Raw genomic sequence first — 25,949 nt, 5'->3', positions numbered from 1 at the left:
ATCCCTAAATCGAAGTCTATGATCAATTCAACCCAACGTCTTTGCCTGAGATTCAGATCCGGTTGGGTGAAAATGTACTTCAGACTTTGGTGATCGGTGAATATTTCGCAACGATTACCGAGGAGGTAATGTCGCCAGGTCTTAAGTGCATAGACTACGGCTGCAAGCTCTAGATCATGAGTAGGATAATTCTCCTCATGTGGGTGCAATTGCCGTGAAGCGTAGGCAATTACATGTCGATCTTGCATAAGGATGCAACCTAGTCCTTGTCGCGAGGCGTCGCAGTAGATAACAAAGTCTTTGGAGAAGTCTGGCGGTACCAATACGGGAGCAGAGGTCAGGCGTCTTTTCAGTTCCTGAAAGCTGTGCTCACATTGTGGAGTCCATTCGAACTTCTTATCTTTCTTGAGGAGTTCGGTTAGAGGTTTAGCAACCTTGGAGAAGTTCTCGACAAAGCGACGACAATAGCTCGCTAAGCCCAGAAAACTCCGAACTTGCTTGACCGATTCAGGTGGAGTCCAATTAAGGACGGCTTGAACTCGCTCAGGGTTAACAGCAATACCTTTACCAGATATTACATGACCCAGATAGGTCACTTCTGGCAACCAGAATTCACATTTAGAAAATTTGGCATAAAGGCGATGCTCTCGAAGTTTCTGCAACACTAGCCTTAGATGTTCAGCATGTTCTTCCTCGTTCTTGGAGTAGATGAGTATATCATCGAGGTAAACCACGACGAATTTATCCAAATACTCCATGAAGATTGAGTTCATTAACCGAGAAAAGGTGGCTGGAGCGTTGGTTAAACCGAAGGACATGACGGTGTACTCGTATTGGCCATAACGAGTAACAAAGGCCGTTTTAGGAATGTCCCCGTTTCTGATTTTGATTTGATGGTAGCCCAACCTCAAATCCATCTTGGAGAAGACTGAGGATCCAGCGAGCTGATCGTACAGGTCGTTGGTCCTAGGAAGCGGATATTTGTTCTTGATTGTGACCAAATTGACAGGTCGGTAATCTACAACCATTCGGTCCGTACCATCCTTCTTCTTGACGAAGAGGACGGGGCAAGCCCACGGAGATGAGCTAGGTCGGATGAAACCCTTTTTCAAGGACTCATCGAGTTGTTTCTTAAGCTCGGCTAGTTCTAGGGGTGCCATTTTATAAGGTCTTCTAGCAATCGGAACAGTTCCTGGAATGAGGTCTATTACGAACTCAACATCCCTGTCAGGTGGAACACCTGGCAATTCTTCTGGGAAGACATCCGGGAAGTCACGGACTACCGGAACGTCCTCAAGATCTGGCAAAGGGCTGGCGTTAAGGGAATATAATTGTCGCTTGGCTATTCGGGTCAAGACATTGACTATCTTCCCCGAAGGATGGGTGAGTTGAACAGTCCTAGAGAAGCAATCAATTTTGGCATGATGAGCTGACATCCAGTCCATACCCAGAATGATATTAATATCTGAAGATTTAAGGGCTATCAAAGACGCGAGGAAAACAAGTCTGTCGACTTGGATTTCATTTCCATAACTTACCCTAGAGGTCTGCCATCTAGAACCAGGGGTAGAAATTTCCATAGTGGATGGCATGTCACAGAATTCAACGTTATGCAAACGAGCATAACTTTCGGATATAAAAGAATGAGAGGCTCCTGTATCGAAAAGAACAGATGCCGGGTGGCAATTAACAAGAAGCGTACCGAGAACGACGTTGGGATCCTCTTGAGCTTCTTCGGCAGAGATACAGTTGACATGGCCACGTGAAGCGGTGACCGGCTTGGCGTGGAATATTTTCCCTGTCGGCTTGCCACGGCCAACAGCTTTAACAGACTGGTTGGGGTTGGTCTGGGGACACTCACGCATATAGTGGCCAGATTCCCCACACTTGAAACAAGTCACGGAACTGGTACGTGGAGGAGCATTGTTAGTTGGACCCCCATAGGGCTTGGCTGGAGCAGACTGTTGAACAGGGCGAGGCGCCTGGAAAGATGGCCTCGGTGTGAACCTGGGTGGCAGGGCGGTGTTGGGTACCCACACGCGGCGCTTCTGAGGACCAACACCGGATGAGGAACCCATGTCACGGCCATGCTTGCGTGTTGCGTCATAGTCAGTCTGACCAGTTTCAGCACTGATGGCTTTGTTGACAAGTTTCTGAAAAGATGTGCACTCATGCAGACGGAGGTCACGGCGAAGCTCAGGACTAAGGCCCTTACGGAACCTTGCTTGCTTCTTGGCGTCAGTAGAAACTTCCTCGGTTGCATATCGTGCGAGATTACCAAACTCCCTGCTGTAAACATCCACAGAAAGTCGGCCTTGGGTGAAACTGCAAAATTCTTCACGTTTACGGTCCATGAGACCCTCCGGAATGTGATGTTCACGGAAAGCCTCACTGAATTCAGCCCAAGTAGTGACATGGCCCGCTGGGCGCATAGCTCCATAATTCTCCCACCATAGACTGGCGGGGCCTTCAAGATGATATGCAGCAAAGGTGACCTTGTCAGCCTCCGCTACCAGCGCGGAACGCAGTTTGTGAGGATACTGCGAAGCCAGTCATCAGCGTCGAGAGGCTCGACGGAGTGGTGGAACGTGGGTGGATGCAATTTGATAAAATCACTGAGTGACACCACGTTAATCCTCTGATGGTGTGCTGTGTTCTGTTCAATACGCTCCAACAAACGGTTGGTCTCCCGCTTGTTTCTCTCAGCTTCCATCATAACCTCGGCTAGGGAAGGAGGATGAGGCAGATTTTCATTCCTGCCTTCACTGCCTTCGGCCTGCTCTTGAGAAGCAGGGTTAGCGCGCGTGTTGACCATCCTAGGTAAACAAGACAATGATTTAGTCAGAATGATAAAATTCCGACATAGGATAAAAATGTAAGGAATAACTCGAAATGCAAGATGATCATCCGTATGACATGGTAGATACAGAAACTGCTTCTTTATTCCATCGTCATACACACCATACAGGGTTTAGTACAAGACCAAACAAAGTACTATTACGGTGAAAAGAGGATTACATCTCATCGGAGGCATTCCAAGCTCCTATACATTATTTTTCTACACCTCCGGAAAGAGTACAAACTAGGTCATATCCCACGAGTCACGCGGGACGATAGACGACACAGCTAGTGCGAACTAGTGATACTACCACTAACTCAGACCGATCCGTAGTAGTCCTCGTAGAAGTCACCTCCATAGCCTGGAAGCTCAACATGATCATCCGGAAACAGACGATCTCGCGGAGCTTGTGGACCATAGGGGCTAGGATGAGGCCTTGGACCAACAGACGGTGGCCTGCGGGGACCGCGAGGTGGGGTGATGCCTCCTACATCACGCCAAACCATCACGTCTGGCAGAGCAGATCTCACAGGATAGAGATCGCGCATATCTGAATATCCAGCTTGCACCGCCGGTGCGAACCGAGTCAAGGTGGCCCAGTGGTCAGCACGGGTATTGAAGAGCTCTAACCTCAAGGCCCGATTTTCACGGTCCTTATCCTCGAGCATCTCAGCAGTGGTGCGAGTCCGTGAATCCTCCTGAGTGGGGTCAGCATAGATAGCCTGGAGATACCCTTGTGCTCCCGGAAGTGATCCTGGCATATACCGGAATTCAGAGTCCCGAAATAGACCAGATCTGACTCGCATAATGGTCATCATAGAGTAGGCGGCGTCCTGCACAGCCATCTCAATAGTAACCCCGAGTCCATAGGAGCAGTGAAGAGGCTCGGTGGATCCAGGATAAGATGGAAATATCCGGACAGTGCAGAGATACTGGCTTTGATTAAAGTCTCGGAATTGCTCTTCGACCGTGTACTCGGGATACCAGCGGTATCCAGCCTCAGTCATTACCCTGACCAACTTGGCAGTATGGCCGGGTACATCTAGGCATCGAGTCAGGCGAACCACTTGATTGAGGTCGCGAGTGGCCATCTGAAAGCACAATCATAATGCAAGGGCATTAGAATTTCTAGCAAAATTTTGGCAGCATAACAGCTGTAAATGCTCAAGAAGGATTTGAGACATTTGACAAAGGATTTCGTACACACTCAACATCATCATATCAAAGTTCTGAATCCATTCTAACAACATAATGTGGTAGTAGAACTGAACTAGGCTTGTATCCATCAAACTTATAAGGTACTACTGATTAGTAACACGTGATCCTGATAGAGAGAATAGATCCTAATTCCTTAACCCCCGGTGGAAGAATGGACTGACTCAGATCAGAATGTCATAAGATAAAGGAGTAAAAAGAGCCTTACGTTCCAACCCACAAACAATTCCCCTACATATAACTAAAGAATTTCTAGACTCAACATCGACCAGTTTGGCTTGGAGAACCTACAGGCAGTCCGGCTCTGATGCCAACGCTGTCAGGACCCCGACTCGATGTCACATCGATCTAGCCGGTAACACCTCATATCACTTTGCGGCCTCACGCACGGTATTCCCACGGGTGTCGCCTTACCTTTGCCCGGGACCGTTTGCGCCTTTTGGCTCACGTATATGATAGTGTCGCTAGCATCCATATGATAAAGAGCCCGGGCTGACATGACTAGTCGTAAACCCAAAGTGGCACAGACTTACAGGGACAGGCATCCATGACCCAGCTTCGAACGTGTCGGTCATCAGCAAGTGGGTCCGGGCTGTAGCACTGGGCTAGCAGGACTCCGGTAAACCGGGCTGTAGCGGGCTAACAGGACTCCGGTACTCAAAGCGTGACATTTCCCCGAAGGGACAGACACAGGAACGAAGAAGGACACATGCCGGCCAGCCTAAGTGTTCCAGAGCAGTAGCAAGCTACCATGGCTCAGCGGTAACACTAGGAGACATTTCCCGGTAAGAGAGGCTACTAAAGATAAACAACTAGGTAGTCAGATCCCACACATACCAAGCATTTCAATCATACACACAATATGCTCGATATGTGCAAATACAACGAAGCATCACAACATGACTCTACGACACAAGTACTTTATTTAAGGCTCAGGGAGCCATACATAACATACACAAAGGTACGGGTCTCACGACCCAACATACAAGTCATACAGTCATACAAACCAGCAGCGGAAGTAACTTGTCTGAGTACAGACAACTAGTAAAATAAAAGAGGCTTGGAAAGCCTAGCTATACTACAAGGTCCTTCACAAGCTCAGGGTCACCACCTGGGTCTTTAGCCTACTCGTTGATGTCAACGTCTACATAGAACCCATCAGAAGGGGTTGCAGCGTCTTCTGTAAAAATGTAGATTATAGCAACATGAGTACAAAGGTACTCAGCAAGACTTACATCAGATCCTACATACATGCATATTATCAAGAAGGGTTGGTGGAGTTATTGCAGCAAGCCAGCTTTGACTCTTGGCTAGACTATCCTACGATACTCCAACTTGAAATGGTTTTGCGCACACGAGTCCACTACTCACCACTTCAATACACTACCGAGGATCCACCTCCGTCTTCCTACGGAAGAGCCATCCTCGGCACTCACACTTATCTTGAGGCTTTTAGCAGTTTCCATTTACTTGTCTATGAACTGTATAGGCAACCAAGTAGTCCTTTACCGCGGACGCGGCTATTCGAATAGATCATGTTAACCCTGCAGGGGTGTACTTCTTCATACACGCTCTCACCACTTACCGTCGTTTACACGACATGTACTCGGCAACCTTCAAGCGGAAGCCCAACGTGGGTGTCGGCCACGACCTACCTAATCACCTAAGCCTCCAGTCCAGGTTTATCGCCTATTCAGGTTCCATCCGCAGGGAGTCCGGCCGAGGTTTCCCATACGGCCCCGAACGATGTGAACAGGGTTCCCGAGATACCTAACGGGTATTCGGTACACCCGGCCACGTACCTACCGCATCACAGCCCACCCCTACGGTCAGCGCTGTCCACGGCCTCCAGTAGGCTACAAACACCAGAAACTACTTGCAACTCCTGGACGGAGAACTAGGGTGAATAAGAAGCCGAGAGGGTCCATTGGTTTCGGGCCCAATGCATGGTAGTAGCTGATTCTTAAATCACACATACAGATCTCAGTGCTTAAGGTCGGCTTCAATGAAACAACCCACCATGTACTCCTACATGGCCTCTCATCGATACCTTTACCAAATCGTGTTCACCACACCACTCTCATTACCGACATAATCATTTCACTCTAGCCCATCACCCAGATGAACCAGACCTGACACGACTCTAAGCATAGCAGGCATAGCAAGGTAGGAACAACACATACATATGGCTCAATCAACTCCTACACATGCTAGTGGGTTTCATCTAGTTACTGTGGCAATGACAGGTCATGCAGAGGAAATGGGTTCAACTACCGTAGCACACAGCAGTTTGAAACGCGTTGTCTTAATGCAGTAAAAGAGAGCAGGAGCGAGAACATGGGATTGTATCGATATGATCAAATGGTTGGTTGCTTGCCTGATGGTTCGATGCACTGATACGGTTCTTCGTTAGGGTAATCACGGTACTCCTCGGAGGCAGAACCTGTCGCAAAGGACATCGATACACAACCATCACCAAACAATGTGCAACAATATGATGCATGCATGAAACATGGCAATATGAGTGTGTTGGGCTAATGCAACTAAAACCAGAAGGGTTTGAACAAATTTGAATCAAAGATTCAAATTTCAAACTCAAACATGGCCTTTTAAAGTGCTTTTCCTTGTTCTGCTTAAAACATCAATTTAACTTGTTTGATCATGCATGAAAATAGTACAGATGGATAGATTGGATTTTTCTGATCATTTTTCATATATAATTTGTCCAATTTGGAGTTACAGAATAAAAGTTATGAATTTTTGAAGTTTAAATAATATTCTGGAATTTCCTGATTTAATTTAAATCCAGAATATAATTATTGCGCCAACATGACGTCAGCATGACGTCAGTGGTCAACTGCGGCTGGCTGGGGTCAAACCTGACGTGTGGGGGCCACACGTCAGTGACAGGGGGGTTTAACAGGATTAAATTAATCCTAATTAGGGATTAGTGGCGCTGGGGCCCACTGGTCAGTGTCAGGGGGTTAACTAACAGTGGTTAGCACTAATCCTAATTAGCTACAGGGCTGGGCCCACCTGTCAGGGACTCAGGGGGGGTCCTGCCGTGGTCAAAGTGGGTCAAACCCACCGGCGACATGACGCCGGCGAGGCCCGAGACGGCGGCGCGATGCGGGATCGCGCTACAGGGCACGGGCGAGGCCGTGCTTGGGCTCGTTGGAGAGCCCTTGCTCCCGCGCGTCGAACGGTGGTGGTGGCCGTGCCTGGGGTGGTCTGTACCGTCGACGGCGAGCTCGTGAGCGGCGGCCGGAGTTCGGGTGCGGTCGGAATCGGCGTTGCAGGGCGTTTGGGGAGGTGTTGGTGCGAGCTGCGTGCTCCTAGTGAGGTGTGGAGCACGATAGTGTGCTCGGTTGGGCGCTACGGTGACCGTGGCCACGACGGCGACATCGCCGGCGGCGTCGAGCTTCGGAGCTCAAGGGGGCGGCAGCTACAGAAGGCTAGGGACGACGGGGCAAGGGGGAATCGAATCGGTGGCTCACCGCGGAGCTGCAGGGATGGTTAGCGGGCTCGGGGACGGCCGGAGTGCAGCGAATCGACGGCGATGACCTCCGGTGGCCGAGGAGGGGAACGGCGACGTAGGCGGCGATGCAGGGCTTCCGGAGACCCGTGGAGCGGTGGGGAGGAAGAGGGGGTCGAGGCGGAGCTCCTGAGCTAGTCGGGGGAGCGAGGGGTGGCCGGAGACGGCTGCTGTGGCGAACGGCGGCGAGGGTGGTGTTCGGCCGTGTGAGAGAGAGAGCGAGGGAGAGGAGGGAGGAACTGAGGGAGAGTGAGAGAGAGCAGGGGGGAGGCGTGGCGTCGTCCGGGGCATCGAGCGAGGAGGGGAGGGCAGGCAGGCAGCCGAGCAGGTGGCGTGGCGCGGTGGCGCGCGCGCGCGCCGGCCACACTCCCCTCCCTCTGTCGAGGACGAAGACGACAGAGGAGGGAGGCGGGCTGGGCCGCCTGCTGGCTGGGCCGGCCAGCTGGCTGGGCTGCACAGGGAGGAGCCCAGGTAAGCTCCTCCTGTTATTTATTTTTCTGTTTTCTAATTTCTGACATTTGTTTTGATTTAAATAATATATTAAATCATTTATTTAACTTATGCCAATTTTTGCAGGAGCTAAATATATTATTCCAGAGCTCCTTTATAATTGGCATAATATTTGGACATATATTAATATATATAATTAATATATTTCCAATGCAAATATTTATGCATTAATTCCAAATGCCCAGAATAAATACCTATGAGCTCTTAGAAATATTGGTTTGATTTTTATCTCTGTCCAATATTTTCAGAGAGCAACATGAGCATTTTCTTGGACCCTTTTGGAGAAATTTTTATTTGGGTCATTTTCAAAATGATTCTGAGGGTTTCACAGATCCCCATTTCAAGTTTCTGATGAAAGAGTAAACATGATGCAACACTCTAATGCATGACTAGCTAGGGTGTGACAGATAGATATGTATTTCTAGAAGCTACTCTGTGTGTATAGGCTTACAAGCAACAACCACCGAGTTCCTGCAAAAAAAACAACTACCACGGAGCCATGATTGAGTTTGTGGATGGTAATCTATCTGTACAGTCTTAGAAGCAACAACCAGAGTCATGATAATTCTATTCTCAATAGACCCCTAATTAACTTTACTGCTTTTGAATATTTAGCTTTTGAAAAGACTTTGATAACGGAATATGTAAGAATATATGGCTTTAGATCCTGTAGATTTAATCTTTCACTCTTAATTTTTATTTCTAACAGAGGGGTGCTCTTTGGAGGAACATGTTTCCTGGTAATTTGTGCTTTATTAGGAGGTATAGAAGATTAAAGTTTTTTTTTTGATAGAAAGACTGTAAGGGAACCCCATACAGTATAGTTGATGCAAAAAACCCAAATTGCAAGAACCGTGCTTTGAACCTGGGTGGGAGGAAAGGCATAAGCCCCTTCTCATTACTAGGCTATGCCTTAGTCTACCGTAGAAGATTAAAGTTACTGGAGTAGTATATTATATACATACACACTATTTGTTAATACATCCATATTTATATTCCTTGATATAATATAATTAGTGTTTAATAATGTGTTTCTGCTCAAACTTTTCTATCGCAAATCAGACTTCTTTTATTTGAAGGAAGGAACTCCTCATATGTTTCCAAATTTCGATTGCCCTATAGAATATAAAACACATCAATTTACAACCGGGGGTAAAATCAAACATATATGCTTTTATATCTCATCAGATTCAACTTCAAACCTCATGTTTTATTTCTTCAACACCTATTTCATTGTGTTTCTAAATGGCATTATATTCGAAGTTGCTGTTTAATAAAATGTAGTCTTCAAAATTGCTAGATGGAGAAGATTCATTATTATTTTCCCGAAACTGTGGTTCGAGCATTTGCACTTGAAATACAAGATCACAAACACAGTGAAGACAAGTAGTCCCGCCACAAGGAAACAATAACCTTATCATTCATATCCTTGAACCAATGTGTGCAAAGATCTAAGTCTTTGCTAACATTCTGAATTGTAGTAGAACTGCTCTATGTTCCCGAATACCAACACATTTCATGAATCCTGCATATTTTAAAGGACAAGAGGAATATTTTTTGGCAAAGTAGAGTCCATGAAGTGAGGTGTATGTCAGCTTTTCCTTTTTATTTTTTGAAAAGATTAATAGACCATGATTTATATATCACAACTCGCTTGCTCATAGATATGACACGTATTTTAATCAGCCTATTCGTGTGTCTGTCAATTAAAAACAAATAAAGAAAATCGCATTATATTAATTGAATGGAGAGATCACATGCACAATCTGGTGCTTTTAAAGACTCCATTGAAAAAACATTTGAATCTAGAAACGAAATCTGATCCTGAACTAAATGGAAGTATTTCACCTGCAAAAAAATAGCTGAAATTATTTATGTCCATTTGTCGTATGGAATGCCATGGAAAATTATGTTCAAGAATTTACATAAGAAGTTTCTAACTAGTATTTTTTTTGGAAAAATGGCAGAGTTAAATTTTATCAATGAATCCCTACAAAAAATAAATGAATGGAAACCATTTTATCCTTTGGCACACATGGATAACTATTATATTTATTGGTGATAATAATTTTGAAATGAATATACATAGGTGATAGTTATTTGGTAATACTTCTACTCTTTATGTGTTAATAATTGAAATTAAACTAGCCCGTGCATCGCACGGGTTGGCGACTAGTATCATTTAATTTAGTAAGATGTGCCACAACAGTTTCAGATTCATAACCATAGAAAGGATCAGATTCAACCAAAGTAATTATATCAGGGTCGACAGAGAATTCATAATCCTTATCAGTAAGAAAGATAGGTGAAGTAGCATAAGCAGGATCATATTTCATACTAGCATTCCAAGATTTTTGTTTCAGCTTCTATCATAATTTCTTAAGATCACTTCTATCATTGCAAGCAAGAAAGTCTCTAGCAGTTTCTTCATCCATAACATAACCCTCAGGCACAACAGGCAATTCATATCTAGGGGGAGAATCTTCATCATCACTTTCATCAATATTATCAGTTTCAATAATTTCATTCTCTCTAGCCCTAGCAAGTTGTTCATCAAGAAATTCACCAAGTGGCACAGTAGTATCAAGCATAGAAGTAATTTCATCATAAGTATTATGCATAGCAGAAGTGGCATCATCAATAACATGCGATATATCAGAATTAATAGCAGAAGCAGGTTTAGGCGTCGCAAGCTTACTCAAAACAGAAGGTGAATCAAGTGCAGAGCTAGATGGCAATTCCTTACCTCCTCGTAGTTGAGGGATAAATTTTGGTTTTCTCGTCTTTCAAGTTCCTCATAGTGACCAGCAGATATAAATCCCAAGTGACTCAAAGAATAGAGCTATGCTCCCCGGCAACGGCGCCAGAAAATAGTCTTGATAACCCACAAGTATAGGGGATCGCAACAGTTTTGAGGGTAGAGTATTCAACCCAAATTTATTGATTCGACACAAGGGGAGCCAAAGAATATTCTCAAGTATTAGCAGTTGAGTTGTCAATTCAACCACACCTCGATAACTTAATATCTCCAGCAAAGTATTTAGTAGCAAAGTGGTATGATAGTAGTGATAACGGTAGCAAAAGTAAACTTTTTGGGTTTTTTAGTGATTGTAACAGTAGCAATGGAAAAGTAAATAAGTGAAGAACAATATGTGAAAAGCTCGTAGGTGTTGGATCGGTGATGGAGAATTATGCCGGATGCGATTATTCATGCAACAGTTATAACATAGGGTGACACAGAACTAGCTCCAATTCATCAATGTAATGTAGGCATGTATTCCGAATATAGTCATACGTGTTTGTGGAAAAGAACTTGCATGACATCTTTTGTCCTACCCTCCCGTGGTAGCGGGTCCTAGCGGAAACTAAGGGATATTAAGGCCTCCTTTTAATAGAGTACTGAACCAAAGCATTCACACATAGTGAATACATGAACTCCTCAAACTACAATCATCATCGGGAGTCGTCCCAATTATTGTCACTTCGGGGTTGCCGGATCATAACACGTAGTAGGTGACTATAGACATGCAAGATAGGATCAAGAACTCACATATATTCATGAAAACATAATAGGTTCAGATCTGAAATAATGGCACTCAGGCCCTAGTGACAAGCATTAAGCATAGCAAAGTCATAGCAACATCAATCTCATAACATAGTGGATACTAGGGATCAAACCCTAACAAAACTAACTCGATTACATGATAAATCTCATCCAACCCATCACCATCCAGCAAGCCTACGATGGAATTACTTACGCACGGCAGTGAGCATCATGAAATTGGTGATGGAGGATGGTTGATGATGACGACGGCGATGGATTCCCCTTTCCGTAGCCCCGAACGGGCTCCACCCTAGAGAGATTAGGGCTTGGGGGCGGCTTCTTATCGTAAAACGTGATGAATCCTTCTCTCTGATTTTTTTTCTCCCCAAACGTGAATATATAGAGTTGGAGCTGAGGTCGGTGGAGATCCAGGGGGCGCGCCCAGGGGGGCAGGCGTACCTCCCACCCTCGTGGACAGGGTGTGGGCCCCTGGCCTTGATTCTTTCGCCAGTATTTTTTATTATTTCCATAAATAATCTCCGTGAAGTTTCAGGTCATTCTGAGAACTTTTGTTTCTGCACAAAAATAAGACCATGGTAATTCTGCTGAAAACAACGTCAATCCGGGTTAGTTCCATTCAAATCATGCAAGTTAGAGTCCAAACCAAGGGCAAAAGTGTTTGGAAAAGTAGATAAAACGGAGACGTATCACCAGGGAGCGAATACGCTTTGCCTGGCTCTCGATCTGTTGTCTCTTGTCCCTAAACCGCCGCCGGGTCGCCCCTTTATATACACAGGGTGACGCCTGGTCGGTTCACAAAGTCCCGGCCGGCTCAAAATCGTGTCCGGCTCGGTATCTACTCTTTCCTACCTTACAATGCAAGTCATACGCCTATGGCGGTTTACCTCTATGGGACCTAACCCGCCTTTGGGTCTTTGGGCCTTATTAAATCTCCTCAGTAAAGCGCCGTCTTCTGTGCCTTCGTGGGCTTCAACACTGGTAAATAACTATGAGTATAACCCGGCCCCTCCTGGGCGGCTTATACTCAATAATTATATCCCCAACAGGCATGCTGCACCATGCGTCCGTTTGAGAGGAACATCGTAGCTTAATGGGTACGGTAGTCGAGAGGATTCTATCTGCAAGAAGCGGATTGAATGAAGCATTCATGAGCCTGCTAAGAGGCTTCGAGGTATGCAATGTAATATTTTCAATTGCACTTCTACGTGCAAAATGCACCCGTGTGGAGATAGTAGCCCCTGAGACTCTGGTTGGCTTCGAAAGGGAGGCGACCAGAGGATCAAAAAAGATATTCCCAGGAAACAATCTGATTAATTGGAACACAGGCTGTTGCATCCATGACGACTGCCCAAGCTACAGAGGTTTCTAGGCTGAAGCAAAAACTTGATGTGGAGGATGATGACATCACACTTATCAACAGGCAGCTCGACGAGGTGCAAGGTATGTTTTGGGGCACTCAGTATATGTAAATATGATAATATGAGCATTACGCTGAGAATTGTATACTGAAATATGCATAACTGCAGATGGTGCTGCCGCGGTTCAAACCCTTCGGGCTGACCTTGCCCGGGCCAAGGAGCAAGCCAGGATGAGTAATGCGGGTGCCAAGAAGGCAACTGCTAAGTTAGAGGCCGAACAGGCTGCTCGGCGCCAGTGCGAGGAGCGAATATCTACCATGACGCGCGAGCTAAAGGATGCCAATGTTCGATGTGAATTCCTCGAGAAGGATAACAAAGCCAGAACGGCCAATCTCGACAAGGCCTTACAAGAGGCGAGAGAAGCACAGTCTGAGTCTAGAGCGGCTCGGGAAGAGATCCGGCAGACTGGGGAGATAGTGGCCGGCAAGCATTTCTTATTACAGACTAAATTGGGCGATCCGAAGTATGCCCCCCCTTAAACAAATGTGGAGTTCTCCAGACGCATTCTTGGACTTGCCGAAGAGTGTCTCTGATGTGACGCAGTTTTACCAAGCACAAGAAGGATGTGCAATGGAAAAGCTTTTTTGGTCGCAATTCGGCACGCCAAGGCGTCCGCTATTGCTGAATGAATAGATGGCCCAATGGGCTGAGCTCCACAAGATATCTGAATCTGGCATGAAAGACGTCGTGGTCCGGCTGTGGCCGATTGAGCCAATTACGAATAGTTATTTTGGTTTGGTGTGGCGATTTGTTGATGCGGTGCCTCGTATCGACGCCGTGAAGCGGTCAACGTGCATAGAAGGTGCACGGATGGCCTTTGCCCGCGTCAAGATGTACTGGGCAAAGATGAAGGCCACCGATATTGCAGCGAAAAGTCCACCCAAGGGCAAGGACCATCATCCGCCAGAGCATTATTTTGAGGATGTCCTCGAAGGTGCCCGCTTGATAGAGGGTCAGTGTTCGAAAAATATGATACTCGATTGAAATATACCAAATTTGTAAAAAAATATTATGATATATTACGGCTATGTTTTTATAATTTTTGCCAGAAAGATTTTGGTGCCTCCTGTGTGGCCGTTTTTTTGTATACATAATCTGAAAGTTTACCAGCCGTCAGTGATACGTCTCCGTCATATCTATAATTTTTGATTGTTCCATGCCAATATTATGCAACTTTCATATACTTATGGCAACTTTTTATATTATTTTTGGGACTAACATATTGATCCAGTGCCAAGTGCGAGTTCCTGTTTGTTGCATGTTTTATGTTTCGCAGAAACCCCATATCAAACGGAATCCAAACGGGATAAAAACGGACGGAGAATATTTTTGGAATATTTGGAGAATATGGGAAGAAGAACCAAAGCGAGACGGTGCCCGAGGTGGCCACGAGGACGGGGGGCATGCCTGCCCCCCTCGTGGGCCACCCATAAGGCTGTTGCTTCTATTCTTCGGCCGTAAGAAAGCTAATTTTCGGAGAAAAATATGGGCGAAGGTTTCAATCCAATCGGAGTTACAGATCTCCATATATATACGGAACGGTGAATAGGCAGAACACGAGAACGCAGAAACAGAGAGAGACAGAGAGACAGATCCAATCTCGGAGGGGCTCTCACCCCTCCCATGCCATGGAGGCCAAGGACCAGAGCGGAAACCCTTCTCCCATCTAGGGAGGAGGTCTAGGAAGAAGAATAAGAAGGGGCCCCTCTCCCCCTCGCTTTCGGTGGCGCTGGAACGCTCCTGATGGGCCATCATCATCACCATGATCTACACCAACACCTCCCTCATATTCACCAACATCTCCAGCACCTTCCCCCATCTATCCACAGCGGTCCACTCTCCCGCAACCCGCTTTACCCTCTACTTGAACATGGTTCTTTATGCTTCATATTATTATCCAATGATGTGTTTCCATCCTATGATGTCTGAGTAGATTTTCGTTGTCCTATCGGTGATTGATGAATTGCTATGATTGGTTTAATTTGATTGTGGTTATGTTGCTGTCCTTTGGTTCCCATCATATGAGTGCGTGCGTGGATCACACCATAGGGTTAGTTGTATGTTGATAAGACTATGTATTGGAGGGCAAGAGTGACAGAAGCTTCAACCTAGCATAGAAATTGATGCAACGGGATTGAAGGGGGACCAATATAACTTAATGCTATGGTTGGGTTTACCTTAATGAACGTTAGTAGTTGCGGATGCTTGCTAATAGTTCCAATCATAAGTGCATAGAATTCCAAGTCAGGGATGACATGCAAGTAGTGGCCTCTCCCACATAAAACTTGCTATCGGTCTAGTAAAGTAGTCAATTTCTTAAGGACGATTTCACAACTCCTACCACCACTTTTCCACACTTTCTATATTTACTTTATTGTGACTTTATCTAAAAAGCCCCTACTTTTTATTTACACGCTCTTTATTATCTTGCAAACCTATCCAAAAACACCTACAAAGTACTTCTAGTTTTATACTTGTTCTAGGTAAAGCGAACGTCAAGCGTGCGTAGAGTTGTATCGGTGGTCGATAGAACTTGAGGGAATACTTGTTCTACCTTTAGCTCCTCGTTGGGTTCGACACTCTTACTTATGGTAAGAGGCTACAAATGATCCCCTATACTTGTGGGTTATCAGTCGGCTTCAGCCCCCTCGCATATAATGCGTGGGTGTTCAGAAAAGCATTCGATCACTCTTGACCGAACGTCTTGGTCCATTAAGGAAGTGTCCATGCGACGAACCAAGCAATCAGACTATAGGGCTTTAACACTTTCGCTTAGCCATAGGAGTTTGACGGTGGGGCTACGATATAGCCCCTGGTATGTACGCGGTTATCCGAATACGGTGCATTTGCATACGTGACCAGAAGAACGGTCCTTTGTGTAACACGGAGGGAATCGCAAAGATTCCGATGAGTCTTTGAGTGGTTGACCAGCTCTCGCCGCATCATGATAGTCAGTTTTCGGCTTTCTCTATTGAGGTGCTCATCCAGACGAAAGAGGACACAATCGCAGTAGTTCTCCCTTTACTACCTTGGCCGATAGAGCGGAACGTAAGGTACTAAGCACAGGAGCCGGGCAACCCAACTATTGACCCAAGACATGATTTGGAGCTGATGCATATAAGGCCAAACTCGTGAGGCCGAAGTGCGCTGAAAAGATGTTCGGACTTGTCGGCAACTCGTATGTTGCGGTATCGAGCCCCTGGCAATTTGTGCCGAGGTGCATGCGTGAAACAACCGAAGAATAAAAAAATCAGTTCATAGAAAAAGCGAATACTGAATACGGATTATGTTCACTGGAATTTGATTAATACGTGAGACGCAATCTTATGACTTATAAAGCTCCTACCCGGGCTATTTGACATGCCGGGGGCCGAGGACTTAGGAAAAAAGGCACTTTACAGGTTTGAAATAAAGAGTGTGGTCTTACAAAAATCATTTGGACCTCCTGTCGCACGTCTGCGCTGCCTTGCCTTGGCTAAAGGACTCCTTGGTAGGAATGGTCGTTGGTTATTTACACAAAGCCAAACTTAGAAGGAGTGCGCAAGATGACCAGGCTTTGAATCACCTGTAGGAAGAAAGGTAGTTAGAAAAAGAAAGGAGGGATTTATAAGAGTGCGGACCGTGTTGTAGGCCTGCCCATACTGTGCCTGCGCCGATGAACAAGGTATTTTAAGTGCATAGTTATGTATGCGCGGTGCAAACTTCGCGACTGTATGGGGTGGACGACGGAGGCCGAACTGCTACTGCAGATCTGAGATTGATTGGGATATGCGGCTTGATAAGGCCGTTTTGTACTTCGGCTGCAGTGGCCGTACAATGCTCTTCTGTACGGAGGAGCATTCCATAGTTCCATTTATCATGATGATGCCGCGTGGACCGGGTATCTTAAGCTTGAGACAAGCGTAATGTGGAACCGCATTAAAGCGAGCAAAGGCGATATGCCCGAGAAGTGCGTGGTAGTTACTGCAGAATGGGACAAAAAGTTATTCGGTGAGCCGAAAATGACTTCCAATGTAATTGAGCCCGTACAATGAGCTTCTACACCGGATACTTCTCCCTTGAAGGTAGCTATGGTGGGCTTGATTCTTTAGGGATCAATGCACATTTTGCGGACAGTGTCTTGGTAGAGTAGATTAAGGCTACTGCCGCTCTCCATAAGGACTTTAGTGAGATGGAACCCATCGACAATTGGATCGAGGATCAGAGTTGCCGACCTTTCGTGATGGATACTGACTGGGAGATTCGTACGAACCAAAGTGATCGGGCAGGACACCCCTGGCCTTACTTTTGGGGTGGCTGGCTCTATGGCACCGGAGTCCCCTAATGCGCGATTGCATTTCCCTGTAGGGATGTGCGTCACGTATACCATGTTCACTGTTTTTACTTTGGGGGGAATTTGTTTCTAACCACTGGTGTTTGGTTGGTTAGTCTCCTCCTCGTCGCTGTCACTGGGCGATCGCCTCCCTTTGTGTTCGGCATTAAGCTTGCCAGCTTGCTTGAAGACCCAACAACTTATGTTGGTGTGATTGGATGGTTTATTGTGGGTGCCATGAATCTGGCAGGGCCGATCCAGTATCCTGTCTAGATTGCATGGTCCGTCTCTATTTGCCTTGAATGGCTTTTTTCGTTGGCCGGGTTTGGGACCGCTGAATCCGGCATTGACTGACGCATCGTGCGTTCCTTGTTTATTAGTGCGACGCTTGTGTTTAACGTGGCATGGCTTGCCATTGCGGTCTCGGACTTCGGACGTGCCCGGATCGTTGGCACTATTGCTCCTACGAGCGAGCCAGCTGTCCTCTCCCGCGAAAAAGCGGGCCATCAGGGCTTTAAGGGCTGACATGGATTTTGGTTTTTCTTGACCAAGGTGGCGGGCGGGCCACTAGTCCTGAACGCTGTGCTTGAGGGCCGCAAGGGCTTCAGCGTCCGGACAATCGACAATTTGGTTGTTTTTAATTAGGAACCTAGTCGAGCTTCCTGGCTGACTCTTCGGGCTGCTGGACAATGTGACTTAAGTCATCGGATCTGGCGGCCCGACATATGTACCTTGGAAGTTGTCGCGGAAGGCGTCCTCTAGGTCCTCCCATCTGCCAATGGAGTTTTCGGGCAGACTGTTTAACCAGTGCCGAGGTGGTCCTTTGAGTTTTAGTGGGAGGTATTTGATTGTGTGGAGATTATCACCGCGGGCCATATGAATATGGAGAAGAAAATCCTCGATCCATATTGCGGAATCTGTTGTTCCATCATATGATTCGATATTTATGGGTTTAAACCCTTCTGGGAATTCGTGTTCCATTACTTCGTCGATGAAGCAAAGGGGTGTGCGGCTCCTCTGTATCGGGCCACATCGTGACGTAGCTCGGATGGAGTTCGTCTGCGGTCCTCATCCCAGATGTGATTATGATTGTTGCGTCGGGCTAGGTAGGCATTGTCGCGTGTCGGGGCATGCCCCCGCGATCCATAGATCGATCTGTTTTGACCTGCTCTACTGTCCAAGTTCTTCTTTGGGTCGTATATATGTCTCCGAGCTGTTTTACCTTTGTCTTTAAGGGAAGGTGGTATGGCTGGTGTTCGGCCTGGGTTGCCGCTTTGTCCCGACCATGTAGTGGTCGGTCAGCCATATTGCACGCTGATGGTACGGGCACCATTGCCTCGTCATTGAATTGGGATAACAATTTGCGCTTTGGTAACTTTTGGTTGGGCGCTCGAGGCCGTATTCCTCAGCTGCCAGGACATTAGCTCATCTGTCATTGAGCAGATCTTGTTCAGCTTGAAGCTGTTGTTGTTTCTTTTTCAGGCTCCTTGCAGTGGCTATTAGCTGGTGCTTAAAGCGCTCCTGCTCGAGAGGTCCCTTAGGCATGATAAATTCCACGTTGCTGAGGCTGATCTCATCCTCAGAGAGCGGGAGGTAGTTACTGTCCTTCGAGTCTTCATTCATTGCCTGTTCGTGAGGGCTAACTCGTCCATCTTCCCGTTCATCCTGTTCGGAAGTTAGTTCAACAGGGTCTTCATTGTCTTTGGCGTCGTCCGGAGTATTATTTTCTCCTTTGCCGGTATTGCTGTTTTTCCACGGCGTGGTTTAGAGCGGCGCCGCCGACGTCAGCGCTTTGGCAGTATCTCAGGAGGCTTATCTTCAACGGGATCGTTCTCGCTATCGTCGTTATTCTCTTTGGGTGTATCCACCATGTACACGTCATACGAGGAGGTGGCTGTCTAGCGCCCAGTAAACGGCAGGTTTTGGGCCTGCTCCTCTCCGGCATCGTCTTCCATACCGTCGATGTCTTCGGAGTTGTAATCGAGCATGCCGATTAAGTCTTCAACAGTGGCAATAAAGTGGGTGGTGGGTGGGGAGCGAAATTCTCCGTCATCAGCCTCCAGTTTGAACCGGATATAATTCGGCTGTGAGTCCCCCGACAAGGAGAGGGTTCTTAATGAGCTTCGCACTTCACCCAAAGGTGAGTGCCGCAAGATGTCTGCGGAGCTGAACTCGAAGATCGGCGCCTGGTCGAGCTCGATGGGCGCGGATGTACCCGGTTTGGAACTTGTGGCCAGAGTCGAATCCGAAGTTCCAATGACATAGATCCCGTTCGAGGTGGGGCCTGTGTGCGGATCCAACGCCGCTGAGTCTGTGGCCTCCATGGCGGGGTTGAGCTTCCCATCCTCGGATGGCGCAGTCTGCTCCGGATCTAAGTCCAGAGTGGTCGCATGTGCTATGTCCTGGATACGGTCCAATGACAGATTTAGGTCATGTTCATCGCAGTGGCAAGGAGCAGGTGCCATGGGCTCGAATCTGTTGAAGATCAAGTCTCCGCGGATATCGGAAACATAATTCAAGCTTCCAAACCTGACCCGATGGCCAGTGGCGTAGCTGTCGATCTGCTCTAGATGGCCAACCGAGTTGGCCCGTAGTGCGAAGCCGCCGAATACGAAGATCTGTCCAAGGAGGAAGACCTCCCCCTGGACTGTGTTCTTGTAAATGATCGACGGAGCCATCAAACCTTTTTGTGACGACGCAGCGGAACTCTCAATGAAAGCACCAATGTCGGTGTCAAAGCCAGCGGATCTCGGGTAGGGGTGTCGGTGTCAAAACCAGCGGATCTCGGGTAGGGGGTCCCGAACTGTGCGTCTAAGGCTAATGGTAACAGGAGGCGGGGGACGCGATGTTTACCCAGGTTCGGGCCCTCTCTATGAAGGTAATACTGTACTTCCTGCTTGATTGATCTTGATGATATGAGTATTACAAGAGTTGATCTACCACGAGATCGTAGAGGCTAAACCCTAGAAGCTAGCCTATGATTCTGATTGTTGTTGTCCTACGGACTAAACCCTTCAGTTTATATAGACACCAGAGGGGGCTAGGGTTACACAGAGTCGGTTACAGAGAAGGAAATCTACATATCCAAATAGCCAAGCTTTCCTTCCACGCAAAGGAGAGTCCCACCTGGACACGGCACGAAGTCTTCAATCTTGTATCTTCATAGTCCAACAGTCCGACACAAGTACATAGTCCGGCTGTCCGAGGACCCCCTAATCCAGGACTCCCTCAGTAGCCCCTAAACCAGGCTTCAATGACGATGAGTCCGGCGCGCAGTTTGTCTTCGGCATTGCAAGGTGGGTTCCTTCTCCGAAGACTCCACAGAAGACCTTGAACACAAGGATCGTGTCCGGCTCTGCAACATAAATTCCACATACCACCGTAGTGAGCACAATAATCCACCAATCTAATCTGCTGACACCCTTTCGCAGCGTGACATCACGCCATGGCACGGTCATTATTCGAACCATTTTTTCAACCTGCTACTGCACATCTTGTGAGGCAGTTTTATTAGCACGTCTTGTCGAAGTAGAGATCGTGTCCCCTCATTTACGGGATTCTCATCAATACGGGTGTGGGTATCCCAACCGCGCTGTCAACATGGCGCTTGGGGAATAAGCGAGTTTACCGGGCAAGTGGGGAGGCGCAGGATCCCTGCTGCCTTTATAAGGAGATAATACTCCTCCTTTTTCACCCACGCCTTCTCCTTCCTATGCTCATCCATTCTCTCCCACTCGAGCTCCAGCGCCCAAGCGTTCGTCTCCCCCGCCCATAAAGGCGCTTCGAAAATGTCCGGATACGGAGCAGGAGGCAAGTGGATAGCCTCTACCGTCCGGGAGAAGGATATCAAAAAGCTTGGCATCGTCTCCCATCGGCGGGACAGATCGTCCCAACCCTAGAACCCCATGGGAGGGTTGTATTCCTCCCGCATTTTGTCCGCGGGCTAGGGTTTCCCCTCCACCCATTCGTTCACGGCATCATGTATTACTATGGGATCGATTTTCACGATCTATCCCCCAATTTCATCCTCAACATCTCGACATTCATCGTCGTGTGCGAGGCCTTTCTCCGCATCTCGCCATGGTGAGCGCGCATGCCGAATGCGGAGGCGCCATGGTGAGCAAGATGCCCAACGTCACATGGCCATCAGGTACTTTCAATGATTCCGTCAAAGAGTTGCAGCAGCAGTGGTTTTACGTCACCAAGCCGCGCGGCACGGAATGGGCCGCCGCTCCTGAATTCCGATCCAGAGCTCCCTTGCGGCTTACGTCCTGGCCCAAGAAGGGTATGAACTGGTCTTCGCCCAATGAGTTCTCGGTGCTCCAGACGCCCGTCAAGGATATGGAAGACAAGAATATCAAACTTGTCAATGTAGTCAAGGTGATGTTAGTTCGCCGGATTCTCCCTTGCCAACACAGGGCCTGCAATTTGTGGGAATTCGACCCGGCTAAGCACCAGACCCTAATAGAGTTCTTTGGCTCCTCGCACAAGGACATCTGGAAAGTGCTCTTTAAGTCCGGCACAATTTTTATTCGCATAACCCAAGGGAAGTGCTTAATGCGCTGTCCACAACTCTCCTAGGGCTGGACGAAGAAGGTGGGGCGGATCTACTGTCCGGCCCTACTGGCAGAAGAACCGGCCAGCCCACTTCTGACGAAGATGCTGGTCCCGGCGCCTTACAAGGCATCGAAGAAGAAGGCCAAGAAGGAGGCCAAAGAGACCAGGGGCGGCCTTCGTCGTGGCGGCACTTCGGATACAATATCTGAAGACTCCGATGCCCGCTCTTCCTCCGGAGAGGACCAGGAAGAGGAGGAAAATCAATCCCCAGCGAGGGGAAGAAAGAAAAGGGCGGCCTCTACCTACTTGGAGGTTGAGTCACCTAAGAGGGAAAAAACTCATCTTCCGGAGGAGTCCACTACTGCTGCCGACAGCATCCTAGAGTGGGATCCCAGGGCCAAGCCCCTCGTGAACTCGTGAGTATAAAATCCAAACATGCTTGTGCATCCTGACTCACTATGGCATGACGTTTTAATCATTGAGCCATACTTTTTGTAGTCCGGCGAGGTCCCGCACCGAACAATCCTCATCGGAGGATTTACTGAGTTCGGATGCTATGGACAGCGGGACACCCCCGAAGGCCCCCTCCCCAAAACACGTGAGTGATACCGAGGCATTGTATCAAAGGGACCTAGGCCAAGGAGGGGGTGACAAGAACGTCAAGGAAGCGCCAGGGGGTCAAACCTTGGTGACCGGACACACGGGAGAAAAAGCTCCCGTGGACGTCGACGGCGGGGGCTATCTCAAATTCGGCCCCCTGTCAGACACAATTCCGAAGACCGATACAGCTCCGGAATCAGGTAAGCCGCCTCCCTCGGCTGTAGGGGGTGCGCCTGTTCCACCGGCAACCTCTGCCCAACCAGAGGTGCCGAATACTTTATCGACAGCGTTGAAGAGCGCCTCCGTTGTTGAAGAACACCGCACCCTTATGGGTGCGGTGATTGAGAAGATTCAGTCCGCTGAGAGTGGACTGAATGAAGCCTGCGTCAGCCTTATAACGGTCTTTGAGGTATGTTTTGTGAGGTTTCGAAGAGTGTCATAGTATAGGTAGTAGCCCCTGATACATTGTTCGGTGAAAGAACCGGGCAGAGGATCAAATATATGTTCGCAGGAGACTTACTTTATGGCCTCGTTCCCTCTCCGGGGTTTTTTAAAGCAGGCGTCTATAGCGACTGCCACCTCTCATACTGCGGAAGTCTCCGAACTGAAGCAGAGTCTGGACCGGGCCGCAGAAGAACTAGGCCGTGTGAAGAAGCAGGTGGAGGATAACCAAGGTATGCAAAAAAAACCTTGCTCGCATTTAGCGTGAATGAAGAATTTAGTATGATAAAAAATATGTTCATATTGTGCTCTAGGGGCCATGACCGAAGTCGAGGCTCTTAAGAAGGTTGTGGCCGAGGCCGAGAAAAAAGCGGCCACAGAGAAGGCTCTTCGTGAGAAGCACGATGCCAGGTTTATTTAAGCTTCACAAGAGCTCCAAGAGGCTGTGAAGAAATGCGAGACCTTGGAGCAGAGTTTGACGGAGAAGGAGTCTGAACTCGCCAAGGCTCATCAAGCCGCTTGCGATGCCCGGGGGGAAGCCCAAGGTGCCCCGAAGGAAATCTAGGAGGCGAGGAAGATCGGGGAGGGTAAGGCTTTGTTTATGCAAAGCAAGTATTTGAGGAGAAAATTGCATTGCTAATTTGAATTCGGATTTCTCTAGGGGTATTTGTGGAGCTGCCACACAGCATATCGGATGCCACACAATTCTATCGAGCCGAAGAAAGGAACACTACGGAGAAGCTCTTTTTGTTGCAGTATCTAGCGCTGGTGCCATTTGCCGATCAGTAGAAGCAGCTGATCGAACTGCATAAGGCGGCCGAACTAGCCATGAAGGATGTAATTATACGGCTATGGCCTGCCGAGCCGATTCCCAGTAGTTACTTCGGGCTCGTAAAGCGGCTTGTGAGTGCCTGCCCTCGACTTGAAGTCATCAAGCAGTCGGTCTGTATAGAGGGTGCGCGAATGGCCTTTGCCCGCGCGAAGGTGCACTGGGTGAAGATAGATGCTGAAAAGCTGATGACTGAAGGACCGCAGGAGGGGATGGAGCACCGCAAGCCCGAGTTGTACTATGATGGTGTCCTGAAAGGATCCCGCCTTGTGGCGGAGCAATGCACCAAGGACATTATATTCCCATGAATACGGTCATGTTGTCCTATGTAATGCTGAACAAGGTCATTTCTATTATTTATTGCTTTTTTTGTTGAAAGTTTTTCCCCCTGTGCGGCCGTTTTATATATATTAATCTTGAGAGTTGGCGAGTCCTCGGCTTCTGCCCCCACGTAGGAAGTTCGGAGTGTTCGGGATAAACCTGAGCACTCTTTACCCCAGTTTTTGGTCCTTTAAGGAGGTTTTCAGCGCAACGAACCAGGCAATCAGACTATAAGGCTTTATCACTCTCACTTAGCCATAGGAGTTTGACAAAAGGAAGTTAGGCGCAGCCCCTGGTGTTCGGGAGACCGCACGAGGGGCTCTATAAGCACCTGATCGGAAGAAAAGCCGATCCATCTCACACTGCATTAGTTATCGCATAATGCGGAAGAAATCGTTAAAGATTTGGCAACCTCTCGAACAGCTGACCAGCTCTCGCCATATCATGACAGTTAGTTTTCGGCTTTCTCTACTGAGGCGCTCGTCCGGAAGAACCGGGACACAATCGCAGTAGTTCTCCCGGTGCCACCTTAGCCGATAGAGCAGAACGTAAGGTAGCAAAACACGGGAGCCGGGCAAACCCAACTATTGACCCAAGACATGATTCAGAGCCGATGCATATAATGCTATAAGTTCGGGGTGTCGAACGACCGTGAGGGTGTTCGGACTTTGTTGACGTATTATGGGTACAACGAGCACTACTAGGGAAAAGCCTAGTAGAAGCGCGGGTTTTAGGCCTATCAGTAGCGCGGGCAGGAGCGCTATTGATAAGGCGCTACAGCTAAAGCTTAGCAGCGCGCGACCCGCGCTGCTGCTAAAATGATCTAGTAGTAGCGCTTCTCCAGAGCAGCGCTGCTGGTAATTAGTAGTAGCGCTCCTCCTTGCCCGCGCTACTACTATTATTTAGTATTTTATTTCTTTTTAATTCCATGTTCTATTTCATACACCTTTACACACTTTTTCATACAACAGGAATTTAGAGACTGTTTTTACATCATAATGAGTAGGTGAAACAACCGTGGACTAGTTTCAAGTGGATGGACATCCACTTGAAACTAATCCGCGGTTCTTTCACCCAATGATATAATAAATATCATATCATATCATTAACATCTTATCATCATAATACATCATTGTCATATAACACCTCCTCAAGATCATCGTTTTCAGCAATGAGACATCACATAGCAAATTGGTCACTAGTCGTAATCACAAGTACTCCTCATCATCAACTCTAACACATTGTATCACATAATAAACATATTGTACCTAATAGGACCTACTACATTCTCTTAGGACCTACTATATTCTCTAAGGTAAAATAGCAAAAAACAAGATAGCCCCTGACTCTCCATTATGGAGAATGGAGATTATCCTGTCTCTAATTCTTGCCCTTCGCTTAATGTTACTTCCAAGAACCTCCTTCCGAATGTCCAAACATTTTTTCCATTCTTTGATTAGCATGTGTTCACCGGTTTTAGAAATCCGATATGCACAGGTGAGATCCGTAGGATGACCTGGCTGTATGTTCAGAACTTCAAGGCGACCATTGTAATACATCAGATGAGGCACACAATCCATCGGGATTTTCTGTTGAAAAACATAGTAATAACTTCATAGTCAGCAATGATGTACTAGTTTTGGAAGTATGCAAAAGATGCACGGATGTCGTAATAGTAAAAAATCTTACCAGGGTATCTCCATAGAAGTTATCGTGGTTCAACACGTGCACTAGTGGCACGTATTCACCATAATTTGGAGGAGTTCGATAATATGTATTGTAATTCTCAAAGAAAGTACAATAAGCA

This window comes from Triticum aestivum, chromosome 4B (assembly GCF_018294505.1).
Source record: "Triticum aestivum cultivar Chinese Spring chromosome 4B, IWGSC CS RefSeq v2.1, whole genome shotgun sequence".
Taxonomy (NCBI): domain Eukaryota; kingdom Viridiplantae; phylum Streptophyta; class Magnoliopsida; order Poales; family Poaceae; genus Triticum; species Triticum aestivum.
This window is presented reverse-complemented; position numbering follows the sequence as displayed.